Source organism: Schistocerca gregaria, chromosome 5 (assembly GCF_023897955.1).
Source record: "Schistocerca gregaria isolate iqSchGreg1 chromosome 5, iqSchGreg1.2, whole genome shotgun sequence".
Lineage (NCBI taxonomy): Eukaryota > Metazoa > Arthropoda > Insecta > Orthoptera > Acrididae > Schistocerca > Schistocerca gregaria.
The window spans coordinates 324,263,692-324,269,691 of NC_064924.1; the positions used below are offsets into that span (position 1 = coordinate 324,263,692).

At 39.6% G+C, this 6,000-nt stretch overlaps 1 protein-coding gene across 1 annotated transcript in view; it reads left to right on the forward strand.

The window, feature by feature from the left end:
- Positions 1-4,857, forward strand: part of LOC126272291 (V-set and transmembrane domain-containing protein 2B-like) — a 656,861-nt gene extending 652,004 nt beyond the window's left edge. Inside the window, exon 9 of the mRNA XM_049975055.1 lies at positions 4,773-4,857. The gene's annotated coding sequence lies outside the window, so the exon portion shown is untranslated. The remainder of the gene's footprint in view (positions 1-4,772) is intronic.
- Positions 4,858-6,000: the final 1,143 nt, after the last annotated feature.

Below are 6,000 nucleotides of genomic sequence, written 5' to 3' on the forward strand. Positions count from 1 at the left end.
CTACCGACTCGCTTCACATCTCGCTTACTACTGACTTCTGACGAACGCTTAAGTGCGGTCTCTCCCGCCAACAATGCTTTCTGCTGCAGACAGTGCCTGCTGCCATTACAAAATGTAACAATGCGCGGTCTTTCCCGCTCTTTTCTGAAAATGTATCCATACACGGTCTCTCCCTCCCTTTTTAAAATTATATTAATGTGTGGTCTCTCCTGCCAACAATACTTTGGTGCAGACATTTCCTGCTACCACAATTATTTCCAACATGACAATTATTAATTAGTCGTACTTAATCCACTTAATAAAATATAAACATCTCTCATAAATTGTGGTTTGACAATAGACAATAGAAATGTACACGTCTTACAACATATCAGATTTATACGGTTTTCGTTGCATCGAAACGAGTGATTTTTATTTATGTGTTTGGTTCTCACCCGGGAAATATTACACTCCTAAGTAAATCAGTTAAATCATCCGGACTCAGAGATCAAGTAAAACTGATCTGTGACGTTTCGTACCCATCTGCGGACGATATCTTCATAGATAAATGCACAGCTCTCCGATGCAGAGACAGAGACATATACTGGGAACTATTTCCTATGTTGTAGTTAAGCCCTGTCTCCGCAGTATGTTTTCTTCCTGGAGTGCTAGTCCATCAGTGTGATTAGGAGAATGTCTATATGATGGAGGGTACGAGGTAGGTGGTGGCAGATGTAAACCTATCAGGGGTTAGGAGTGATTCGATAGCTTCGGAAGCGATAGATTAATCGGCGAGGAAGGGATTGTATGGAAAGTACTGATAAGAAAAAAGGAAACGATCATATCAAGAAATCAGAGAATAACTTCCATGGCGCTGGAGGGAGCTGTAGATGGTCGCATCACATTAATCAGGACATCGACCGCGAAAGGAGGCAAAGATTCAGGATTCGAGCCTCGGTGCAAGGAAGTTTGAAAAGAACGTCCGTTTCGTTTGGGAATAAAAGATTTATTTTGGAAATAGATTTATGTATCAACAATAAACTCGTGCCTTGTAAATTTTAACCGAAATAATTCCATCCTTATTACACTGATTTACGAAGAAGTCAGGCACGCAGAAGGTGATGAGGAAAGGAAATTAGAGTTCATGGAAACAGAGGGAATGTGTTGTTACTTTATTAATTAAAGAATCGAGGCAGATTTTAAAAATAAGTTGGAAGTATCAGCTCGCTGATCAGGATGACGTTGCGTCCCTTCTCGCATAGATGTATGCACTGATTCGCTTGGCAATTGTGCAGGAAAAATGTTGTATCGATTCCTAATCGGTAAACTGTTTTAGTTATCCTGGATAACAGTAGTGGATTGGAGTTTATGTTGTAGCTGGTGCCACATGTGTCCTATCGGGGACAGATCTGGGGATCTTGCTGGCCAGGAAAGTACTTCTGTACCACGCAGACTGTTCATAGAGACCGTGCCCAAGCGCTCTCATGTTGGAAAATGGCGCCACTGTACTGTAGCATGATCTCACGAGGACGGAGAATGTCCGTGACGTAGCGTTGCGTAGTTCTCTCAGTTACCACCAGCCGTGACCTGAAGTCTTCCCCGAATGAACCATCACGAATACAGTAAGGCCTCTCGAAAACATTGCCGGTCACGGTGGTCTCGCGGTTCTAGGCGCGCAGTCCGGAACTGTGCGACTGCTACTGTCGCAGGTTCGAATCCTGCTTCGGGCATGGATGTGTGTGATGTCCTTAGGTTAGTTAGGTTTAAGTAGTTCTAAGTTCTAGGGGACTAATGACCACAGCAGTTGAGTCCCATAGTGATCAGAGCCATTTTTGAAAACATTGCAAGAAAAGGAGCCAGCCCAGGTCGATGTCATGCTGACCACTGATGGTCATGTGGGGAAGAGCAGATCTGTAACTCATCTCTGAACATTATGTGAGGTCATTCATTAACAGTCCATGCTTCCTGTTTACGACACTACTCCAGCCGCAGCCGTTTTTGTAGCCTGCACATGGGACGACGATTCCATGGCCTAGGTGCTGATAGTCTCCGACCACTGGTGCGGTAAGGCACAGAACGTTGCAGACAGCCCGTTACTAGAATTCTTAGGGCATGCACAGCTACGAAGGAGTTAAAATGTGCTTGGCGCTCAATAAAGCGATCCATTCTGAGTGGTCAGACGTGGTCGTCGGTAACCTTGGTGAAGAGCATTCCAGTTTGCCCTCAGGTTCCCATTCAGCCCTACCAAGTGTCCCACAAATCTGCATATTACACGATTCGACCAGCCCGCCAAATGGAGACTACCAATGAGGCCCTTTAACTCTGTCAGGTGCTAATAATGCTGTCTCATACGAGACTCACTCAAAATCTGACGCTGCTCACGCCTCTTATTTACCCTACCGGATCAGGTAACAATTTTACACGATCAGCACTAAAGCATTCTGGTGGCCATTTTACCTCTCACAGAGAACTGCAACGACAGTGGAGACATCTGACCATGTCCAGTGGGTTCTTAGATTTTTTTAATTTGTCATAGAGTTGTATTTAGTTTGTTTTATGAGTGGTCTGTCCACTACTAACTTAAGAAAAATGTTTCTCAAGAACATGTTTAACTTCTCTATCAAATATCGAGTCTTTGTTTGCTTTAAATCTAAGAGAAATTTATGGTGATGTTGCATCATACAAACTGATATTAATAAAGACGTCAGAGGAATTGGTTACGCAATTTTACATGAAGGAGATTTAGAGTGCCACAACATTTCCTGGGTTTGGTAGTGGTGAGATAAAACTAGAAGAGGGAGACAAATAGTTAAACAGAACTTTATTTTTCATCACTCTGGTGACCATCATTTATTCTTCTGTTCCAAATTCTTCATCTCTCATTAACACTTAACCCACCTTGCTGCTGTTTTTATTCCTTCCCTTGCTAGCTCTGCGGAGAATCTCTGGTTTTATTCTTTTTATCAATCAACCTAATCTTCAGCATCTTTCTACATTGTGCTCCAAAGTACTTTCTTAGAAGTTTTTCCACCATTTAAGGTCTATGCTTGATTTTAGTAGACTTCTTTGACTGAGCAATGTCCTCTTCGCCATAACCTAGACTGCGTAGTATGTCCTCCACGCTTCGTTTTTCACGCATAAATTTGATTCGAAGACATTAGAACCCCTTCATTTCATCTACTTCTTTGTCTGAAGATCTAATTATAAGTTCATCGCTTATTTCGTTTCTGCTACTCCTCATTACTTTCGTATTTCTTTAGTTTAATCTATTTTTACTGTGTGTTCATTGCGCTCCTAATTCCTTTAATAGATACGGCAACTGTTCCTTTTTTTCATTTCAATGCCATTACCGAATCTAATCGTTCTTATCCTTTCACTGTGAATCTTATACTCACTCCTGAACATTCATTTTATTTTCGACATTGTTTCTTCTATGTATGTATATCTCTGTATTCTGTCTTCTATGTATGTATATCTTTGTCTCATGCTTCTTAAAATTCCAATTATTTTCTCTTGATTTTCCATTCTCTGAGTTCATGCACGTACTGTGTGTTACCCGTCATTTCGCTATAACTAATATCTTTTTTGTAAGAATGTGAAACCTCTTACAATAGCTTACATTTTAGAACACTTTTTCTAGTTTTACAAATCTTTTGCAACTGTCTTGTTGTTTCGATTTTCCTTAAGTCTTACTTCCACTATAAAGTGCAACATCAGAACCAGAACTATCTCCTTGGTGCGTTTACTGTTATAGATGCCAAAATAATCCCCATCGAATTATTTCTCAATTCAGCCGTGAATTATTATTGTCAGCAACTTTCATGTATGAGCAGTTAAGCTTATTTTATGATTGTTTTTTCGTCTTTCTGCCATTGTTGTTTTTGGGGTTGTGTGGATGATATTTTTTCGGAAGTCTAGTGTTAAGCCTGCGATAATCATGTTTAAACAGTTGTAAGTAGCATTCGCTATGCAGCTGCTCAGAATACGGTAAAAATGTACGCAGAATATGATCAGTGTGTTCTCTACGATTTAAATTAATTCCATTGAATACCATTGGACAAATGTAGTCATCAGCTTTGTTTTTTCGTTGCTTGTTCTAATTTGCTACATTAGTCACTATCAACAGTACTGTGTATTTACGCGCTTGCGAGACCAAGATCCCAAACGGGCGGCCGGACACATTGTTAGATTAATCACTTTGTTACATTGCGTTAGGATCAACTTTTCACTCATTTTCTCGTTTTTGACTCGTTCTCCCTGTAAACAATGATTTTAGGGTGAAACTGTTGAAATTTCGACGTTCATCAGCCTATTTGATAGAAACTGTTTACCGGTAACAACAGTATCTTCACAGATCTAAATTCACTTCCGCATTTCGTCTTAGTCAACCGCAATATTCCTCATCACTACTAATAATACTACAGGTGTCTGGCAATTTCCCGGGTCAATAATTCATCTATCTTAGATCAATCGCTACTTTAAACTCTGAGACTGTATTTCCATTTGCGACACTTCATCTCAACGAATTAAGAATTGCTTTCCTTATGTTGTGCGTTAGCGATTTATTACAACTTCATTTAGTGACACAATGCTTAGATACTTACTAATCACGAATTTTTAATTAATAAAAGTTTTGTTACACTTAGTGAACTCTGATGGCCCCTAGGTTAAAGAACTATTGGTTACGTTTATTCTAACATGTTAAGAACTTTCCTTTCGTTAACCCGGGATATTCAACACCAAAAATGTGATGCAGTACACTATTAAAACAATCTTTTCATTATTTGTTACAGGTTTGTCATCGGAATTTAGGACGCTCAAATGGATCTGGTGCGGAAATGAAGACAGATGAAACTGGAGAATGAATGTAGAGCAAGAGACCTTGCGGAGCGAGAAAACGTTATTCTCCAAGATTTAATATGAGCCATCACTGAAGAGAGAAAAAATTATATGGAGAGAACTGATTACTTCAAGACCAAGCTCCACCTTTGTTAAGTCGGACATAGGGGGCGTTTTCTTTGTACAAGATGTCTTTGCATATCTCGAGAGACACTGAACTGTCGGAGCTACTGATTTGCCAGGTTGATGACCTCGTTCACTTCGTTGAGCTTGTTCACGTCGCCGGCAAAAGTACCTCAGTAGAACATGTGGTTTATAGAGGAAACTCTGAAGTGATTCTTGACTTTCCACGTGATATAAATATATTATTTCTATTAAAACGTGTTATGTACTAGATCTATTTACAGTGCCTGTTCCCCGATTAAAGACTATAATATTGAAATAAGCAGGTAATAATTTATTTCACGGTGTAAATGGGATTTCACAGAGAAATCTGTAGATGACAGGTAAGTTACAAAAAAGACATTTGATTCAACAAAAACAGTACAAAGAAACAGAAGAAAGGGCCTCCGAAATGATTTACTCTGAGATCAAGTTCAGTAACAATGACAGTAACGCATGGATTCGTCTATGCTCTTTCTCTCTACATGTATAGTTGACCAACAGACCAGATCATGTACATTATTGGTGAAGTGATGTGAAGTACGATAGTACTATGACAGTCTCCGGAACACACTTCGAGCATTATCACACAGATAAATGAATATAATCAGCAGTTTCCATTGGCGAGTAGCAGGTCCATACTCCATGTGAAATTATGTTAATAAAGGTAAAAGACATGATTTAAATACGATGTATTCTAGTGAGATTCATCTTCACTAGGAAGAACAGCAGTAGACGAATCGGTTCTCATACATAAAGACATTTGAACGTGTGAGTTTAAGCAGTGATTCACTTTAATACATGTATATTTTGTCACAGAGTCTTTTGGAAATTAATAAACTTCACTTGAACTGAGGTGCTTGGGGCGAGATGATGGTAAACCTCGTTCAATAAAGTTTACAGGAGAGACACGCGAGGGTTCAGAAAATGTCATAGATCAGGCAATGGACATAAGAGATATGGGAACTCGGGCCGGAACGGGATACTTCATGTGATTTTTGAGTTTCTCCCTGCGTATTT